At 39.0% G+C, this 8,442-nt stretch overlaps 1 non-coding gene across 1 annotated transcript; it reads right to left on the minus strand.

Moving 5' to 3' along the window:
• Positions 1 to 223: 223 nt before the first annotated feature.
• LOC131244835 (small nucleolar RNA R71) lies at positions 224 to 326 on the minus strand. The gene has a single exon (XR_009170606.1). It is a non-coding gene; the product is annotated as a small nucleolar RNA R71 (small nucleolar RNA).
• Between the last annotated feature and the right edge of the window lie 8,116 nt (positions 327 to 8,442).

Genomic DNA, 8,442 nt, shown 5'->3' on the forward strand with positions numbered 1-8,442 from the left:
TAAGGAGGATCCATATCATCATGTGAAAGAATTCTTAGATATTTGCTCCACCTTTAAGTTCCAAAACTTTTCAGACGATTCGATCCGTTTGCGCCTTTTTCCTTTTTCTTTGAAGGATAAGGCAAAAGCATGGTTGAATTCTCTAGGAGTTGGGTCTATCACTACATGGGACCAACTGTCTAAGAAGTTCTTAAACAAGTTCTTCCCGGTTCACAAAACTAATGCTCTCCGTAAAGAAATTACAAATTTCACACAAAAAGAGGGTGAGCACTTTCATAAATGTTGGGAAAGATGGAAGGACTTCTTAAATATCCACACCATGGTTTTGAAAAGTGGCAACAGGTTCAATACTTCTATGACGGTCTGACACCCCAAAACTGTCACGTAGTTGATGCCACCAGTGGAGGGTCATTCATGACCAAAAGTGATGTCGAAGCATGGAATTTCTTTGAAACTGTGTGAAAATTCCCAGCAATGGGACTACTCAAATAGAGGTGAAAGAAGTCCCCAACCACAGAAGAAAGGTGGTATATATGAGGTAGGAGTAACGCCAGATCTTTATGCTAAGTTGAGAGCCTGACAAAGAAAGTGGATGCTTTGATGATGAATAATGGAGCTCCACAAACAACTCAAATTGAGTCATGTGCCATATGTTCCAGTCCCGCCCATCCTACGCAGTCTTGTCCATCTAGTGCAGCATTTCCAAAATTTCTCTCTGAACAAGTACATGCTATGAACACCTTTCGGAGACCTGGGAATGATCCTTACTCAGACACCTACAATCCAGGGTGGGCTCGGCATCCAAATTTTTCTTAGGCAAAAGGACCACAACAAGGAGGACCATTTGAAAATTCTCCAAGGCAACCATACCCCTAAGTTGGCAGTCAACAACCTCAGCAGTTTCCGCAGTATCAACAAGTACCTCCACAATCTAGGAAACCATCTCTTGAGGATACACTCAATCTTTTTATGTGGAGTTCACTTCAATTTAAAAAAGACACCCAACAAACTTTACTAGCTAACCAGCAAAGCGTACATGCAAATGCGCAATCCATTGCCAAGCTGGAAGTACAGTTGGGTCAACTTGCTGCCACATTGAGTGAGAGAGAGAAGGGCAAGTTCCCTAGTCAACCTGTGGTAAATCCAAAAGGACAGTATGAGATTGACTCTAATTCAAACCAAGAACAATATCATGAGCAAGCCAAATCAATCATTACCTTTAGGTTCGGTAAACAGATCGAGAACAAAGTAGAGATGCCTAAGGAAGAATCAAATTCCAAATCAGAAGATCAAAATGAAGCGGAGAGACATACTAATGCATTAAAAGCCCAAAAGTACTCTGACTCTCCAGGAACCACTCATGTGCCATCTTATGTGCCTAAAGCACCTTTTCCTCAACATCTAGCACCGGTTAAGAAGGAAACAACTTTAATGAGATATTGGACATGTTTAAGCAAATGCAAATCAACATTCCGTTGCTTGATGCTCTCAAGCAAGTTCCTGCTTATGCTAAGTTTCTTAAAGATTTATGCACTCAAAAGCGTAAAATGAATGTTCATAAGAAGGTCTTCCTTGCAGAGCAACTCAGCTCCATGATTAAACATAACACCCCTCCTAAATTTAGGGATCCAAGAGCTCCTACCATTTCTTACATCATAGGAGATTATAAGGTTGAGAAAGCATTGCTTGATTTAGGGGCGAGTATCAATTTGTTACCATATTCTGTGTATAAGCAGCTAGGACTTGGTGAACTGAAATCAACCAAAATAACACTCCAACTAGCTGATAGATCCATCAAGGTGCCCTGTGGTGTTATTGAAGAAGTGCTAATCTAGGTTGACAAGTTTTATTTTCCAGTGGATTTCATCGTTCTAAATACTCAGCCTATCCATAATCCTATAAGTCAAATCCTAGTTATCTTAGGACGTCCATTCTTGGCCACATCTAATGCAATCATAAATTGCAGGAACGGAGTTATGAAGCTATCTTTTGGTAACATGAAGATTAAACTCAATGTCTTCAATGCTAGACAACAAATGTCAGACTCGGATGATATATTTGAAGTGAACATGATTGAGAGTCTAGTGCATGACTCTTTCCTTGAATCTTTCGAAGACGCTCTTGAGACTTGTTTAACACATTGTGCCATAGATTTTGACATAGAAAGTTCCATCCAAGAAGTCAATGTGTTACTTAACTCTAATCCGGAAATAAATACAACAAAATGGAAAGCTAGAGTGGAACCTCTTCCACCTTCTTAGTCTAAACTGGTCCCGTCTATTGAGAAACCACCCGAAGTTGACCTTAAACAATTACCTGAAACTCTCAAGTATGCATTTTTAGGACCTGCTGAAACCATGTCTGTCATCATAGCTGCTAACCTTGATAAAGAACAGGAGGGTGAGTTGCTTAATGTTCTTAGAGAACATAAGGCAGCTATTGGGTGGACAATAGCGGACATAAAGGGAATAAGCCCCACGGTATGTATGCATCGTATTTATCTTAAAGAAAATGCAAAAACATCGCGTGAAATACAAAGGAGGCTTAACTTTAACATGAAAGAGGTCGTTCGGGCTGAGGTGCTAAAATTGTTAGATGTTGGTATCATTTACCCCATTTTGGATAGCACATGGGTCAGCCCAGTTCAAGTTGTTCTCAAAAAGTCTGGGATTACGGTGAAAAAGAATGAGGATAATGAGTTAGTGCCAACTCGCATGACTACGGGTTGTCGAGTTTGTATTGATTACCGTAAACTGAACTTGGTCACAAGGAATGATCACTTTCCTCTTCCTTTCATAGATCAGATGCTTGAGAGATTGGCAGGGTTGGATGTTATTCCGGGTATAATCAGATTCCCATTGCTCCCAAGGATCAAGAGAAAACCACATTTACATGTCCTTTTGGTACATATGCCTATCGGCGTATGCCATTTGGGTTGTGTAATGCGCCTGCGACCTTCCAACGATGCATGATGAGTATTTTTTCAAACCTGGTTGAGCGTTTCCTTGAGATTTTCATGGATGATTTTTCAATTTTTGGCTCTTCATTTGATGAATGTTTATACCATCTATCTCTTGTCTTGGAAAGATGTGAAAAAATGAACCTGGTATTGAATTGGGAAAAGTGTCATTTTATGGTTCAAAAAGGGATTGTACTCGGGTACGTTATTTTAAGTAAAGGCATTAAAGTTGATAAAGCCAAGATTGATTTAATTTCTAGTCCTCCTCCACCCAGAACGGTTAAGGAGATTACATCATTCTTAGGGCATACGGGATTCTACAGGAGATTCATTAAGGATTTTAGCAAAATTTTTCGACCCTCATCAAAATTCTACAGGAAATTTCTCGATCCTTATGCAATTTACTAGCTAAAGATGTTGCTTTTGTCCTTAATGATGAGTGTCGATAAGCTTTTGATAAGTTGAAGCATTTACTGACTTCTGCTCCAATCATCCAACCACCTGATTGGAGTTTACCTTTTGAGCTTATGTGTGATGCTTCGGATTATGTTGTTGGAGCCGTCCTAGGACAAAGATTGAACAAAATGCCTCATGTCATTTATTATGCTAGTAGGACTCTAAATGATGCACAACTCAACTACTCTACCACTGAAAAAGAATTGTTGGCAGTAGTATTTGCTCTAGACAAATTTAGGTCGTATCTCATAGGGTCAAAGGTTATAGTGTTCTTAGATCATGCAGCATTAAAATATCTTCTTTCTAAAAAAGACGCTAAACCTCGATTGATTCGACGGATTCTCTTGCTACAAGAATTTGATATTGAAATTTGGGATAAAAAGGGTTCTGAAAATGTGGTAGCCGACCATTTGTCTAGACTTGTCTTAGAGTCCACAGTGGATCCTTTGCCAATGAACGAGTCTTTCCCTGATGAACAACTTCAAACTATTTTTCAATTACCTTGGTATGCGGATATTGTAAACTATCTTGTTACAGGTCAACTTCCTTCTCATTGGACTAAACAAGATAAATCCAAATTTCTTGCTGAGGTTAAACATTTCTTTTGGGACGACCCATACTTATTCAAAATTTGTCCTGATCTGATTATTAGGAGATGTGTGCCTGAGAGTGAGTTTCATAGTATAATCTCCTTTTGTCATGACCATGCATGTGGTGGTCATTTTGGTTCAAAGAAAACAGTTGCGAAAGTCTTATAAAGTGGATTTTATTGGCCTACACTATTTCGAGACACCCATGCCTTTTGCTCAACATGTGATAGATGCCAACGTACGGGTAATATTTCCCACAGGAACATGATGCCACTTACCAATATTCTCATTGTTGAAATATTTGATGTTTGGGGTATTGACTTCATGGGCCCATTTTCCCCGTCATTCGGTTATGTGTATATCCTTATGGCCGTCGACTATGTCTCTAAGTGGTCTGAAGCAGTGCCATGTAAAACGAATGATCACAAAGTTGTGGTCCGTTTCTTAAAAGAAAATATCTTTTCTCGTTTTGGCACTCCTCGAGTAATTATAAGTGATGGGGGTACTCATTTTTGTAATAAATTGTTTGAATCTTTAATGAAGAAATATTCCATCACTCATAAAGTTGCAACGCCATATCACCCACAAATAAGTGGTCAAGTTGAGGTGTCAAATCGGGAGATTAAACAAATTTTAGAGAAAATGGTTCACCCCGATCATAAGGATTAGTCGCAACGTTTGAATGATGCTCTTTGGGCATATCGTACGGCTTTCAAAACCCCGATTGGAATGTCTCCGTACAGGCTTGTCTTTGGGAAAGCCTGTCACTTACCTGTGGAATTAGAACATCATGCTTATTGGGCCATCAAAACTTTTAATTTTGATTTAAACAAGGCTGGATCACACCGTAAACTTCAACTCAATGAGTTAGAGGAAATTTGAAATGAGGCATATGAGAATGCAAAAATTTATTAAGAGCAGACAAAAATCTTCCATGACAAATCAATTCTTCGTAAGACATTTGATCCAAACCAGAAAGTATTATTGTACAATTCCAGGCTACGCCTCTTTCCTAGAAAACTACGTTCGCGATGATATGGTCTTTATCGAGTAGTAAAAGTATTTTCTCATGGAGCAATTGAGATTCAAAATCTAACAGACGGGAATATCTTCAAAGTAAATGGTCAACGGCTGAAACCATATTTAGATGATTTGGTGAACAAAGATGTTGAGAAAATTTATTTGGCGGACCCAGGTTATCAAGATTGATTAATTCATGGTCCATTCTTGTCTGGCTGAAGATGTTAAACTTAGCGCTCCTGGGAGGCAACCCAGTTTTTCATTCCATTTCACTTTTCTCATTCATTAGTTCAATGTTTGTGGGTAGCACTGCTGCAAACCCTCACGAGACTACAACTCGTCCACTAGGGGTAAACTAGGGGTTTAAAGGCTGGTTGCATACGCTAAATGCAATCGAGAGCACTTGCGAAAGTGGTATAGGTAGGATTTTCTTTTTGCATTTTTATCATTTTGCTTTTATTGATTTCTCTCTTATGTTGACTCACTCTTACTTGGATATTTTTTTGGAAAGCCTCTAGATTCTTTCATACAAGTACTATTTGTCCATCACTCTTCTTTTACTTTTGTTGTCTCATGAGCATTGCATGTTTATTTCTTTTACATTGAGGACAATGTAGATTTTAGGTTGGGGGTGGGCGATTAGGTTACCTCATCAGTATTTTCTTGATTTTGAGCACAAATTGTGAAAATTTTTAAATTTTTCTAGAATTTCTTGTGCATTTGAAGTGATTTTGAAGGATAAGTGTGATTTTAACATTGCAAGGTACTGGATGTCGGTAATTTATAACTCTTGGATTCAGCCATCCGTTAGATTTCACAGTTAAGTTTGAATTGTTAACCCATGATTAGAACTTTTAAACATTGATTGAGTCATGATCTCACATATCACATCTCGGTTGCACATTAAGGTTCTGTTTCAATATTGAATGATTAACTTGGTAATCACTAAGCATGAAAGGAACCAGCCTGAAATTTTTTTTAGCTTCGGTCTATAAATAAGAATTGAAAGAAAGGGTGAGTTTAATAATCGTCATCATAGGTTTGCTCCCTATAGATGAAGATTCGATTCCCCATGGTTGACATGAGAAAAGGGTTAGGTGTATAATCTTTACCATAGGTTTGCTCCCTATAGGTGAGGATTTGATTCCCTTCCTTGGCGTTACTGCTTATAAAAAAAATCAAAGGCTGATAGAATGAAAAGTTAATCTGTAAGGCAAGTGTTCGTTTCAGTTTTGGTTGTCATGAATTTCATTGTTAATTACCAATGATATCATGAAATTGACAATTGAATCTCTTAATGATTGTAAGTCGAGATTACACTATACACTCATGGAACTCGATGTTTAGAATTGTTCTAATTAATGGATTAATATTTTGAACTTGATTATGAAGTTTACCATGAGCTTGATTCTAAAAAAAAATAAAAAAATACTGTTCACCATTCATGAACCCTAAAATTTTTGCATCTCAATTATTGGTTCACAAGTCACTTGGGTTTACAGAAATTGTCATGAATTTCTGAAATTATTTTTCGCATGTTTTGCTCGGGACTAGCAAAATGCTGGTTGAGGGTTGTGATGAGGGTTGAATATTATATATCAGACCCCAGTTATTGCCTGATTTTACATACATGATAATGTTTAATGTCATATTTTAATTGTGTTTTTATTGCAGGATGTAATCAGGGGCGTGGACTGAAAAAGAGTACTAAGAGCGTGGATTTGACACTCTAAAGTCACTAGAGCAAGGGATGCACTCAAGAGAACTAAGACTGAAGAATTTACATGCCAGGGATCCGAGGAAATCAAGTCGTTCACGTTAAAGAGGCCCAAAATTGGTGCAGAATGCAAGATCACATGGTTCCCACCATCCGATTGGCTCGAAACTTCATACATGGACTGGGGACCATAAATTAACCGTACACATAAAATTTCAGATATTGGATGTCTCGGAGAGTGGCCCAACGACCAGAGAAGTCCCTTAATTCATTAAGTGGGGCCCACATTCTATCTGGATATGCCTTAACTTTAGATTCAATGCCTTAAATGGGGATGCCAATTAAATGGATGGATTAGATTTCTCATGAACATCGCAGTGGACCCCACCCGAACAGAGTGTGCATAGTGCACAAGTGCACTAGCCGTGCACGGCAAATGCAGGGACGGTTTGACCGTCTCTGACCAAAAAAAAAAGGAAAGAAGGAAATTTCCTTCTTCCTTCGTAACGGACGGACTGCGTCCGTTTTGCGGATGCTAGTGGGCCACTATCATGGCCCGTTCGGATGATCCAATCTGTCCATCGTGTAGAGGGCCTCGAAGAAATCAAACGTATGATGATTTTTTATACCCATTCATACACACGTGCGCAATACAGAGGCCACAAGTGGACTGCCCTACAACGTTCAAATTGATTTCAACATGATTACTACAATAGGCCGCGTCCACACAAATCCAAAACCATCCATACTCGGTCGAAATTACGTCCTGCATCTAATGGACGTATTGGATTTATCAAAATAACATTGAAGTGGGCCCCACCATCAAAATAGCGTAAGAGAATTTGCAGGGCCCCTGTTTTCGCACGTCCGGACGTGCCTGGAAATTTCAGACAGCTGTGGCCCACCATCCTTGATCGGTTGAATGATTTGAACCATTCATATGGAGCCCAGGCCAGCCATGACCCCAGCCATGAAGAATTTCTGAAGCCAAGGACATTCGTTATCTCAAAAATTTGAGCCCAACGCAAGTTGCCTTGCGGTTTTGCTGCGTAACAACAGGCTCTGCGAGCTGCAGCGTAACATGGCGTCGGTTCTCCAACAACCGACTCTCTTCTAGCCGACTGACTCTCTCCTTGCCTATAAAAGAAGAGAAGAGAGAGAGAGGGAGGGAGATCCAGGGAGAGCTTGGTTGGACATAGAGCAAAGCATAAGAGAAGAAAGGGGAGCCAGGGAACAGATCCAGAGAAGAAAGAGGAGAGAAGGATGTTTTTATTTCATCAATTTTATTTTTCTTACTTTCTAATTGATCACATGGATAGCTAAATTCCTTAGCTAGGGCTGAGATGAAGCCTCTAACTTGAATGATCCTTGTATGTTGATTTAATCTTAACTTGATTGATTTGTTTCTTTCTCTAGTGTGCTTAACTGAAATCTCCGTACTTCTCCATTCTACGAGCTTAACCAAAGTCTAGTTATGGATGTTGTTTGGAATATTATTCTAGGTGCTTGTGTCTGACCATGAACAGGTTTTTTATAGATGAAGAAACAAGAATCTACATCTCTTCATGCCTGACCATGGATGAAAAGATATGATCCATATGCTTTAAGGGATTATACATTCTGTGTGCCCGACCAAGGACATAGTTTGTGATTTATTTAATTTATATGAATTTGAATAGGGTGAATCAACAAGTAAAACA

The sequence above is a fragment of the Magnolia sinica genome, chromosome 4 (genome assembly GCF_029962835.1).
Source record: "Magnolia sinica isolate HGM2019 chromosome 4, MsV1, whole genome shotgun sequence".
Classification (NCBI taxonomy): Eukaryota; Viridiplantae; Streptophyta; class Magnoliopsida; order Magnoliales; family Magnoliaceae; genus Magnolia; species Magnolia sinica.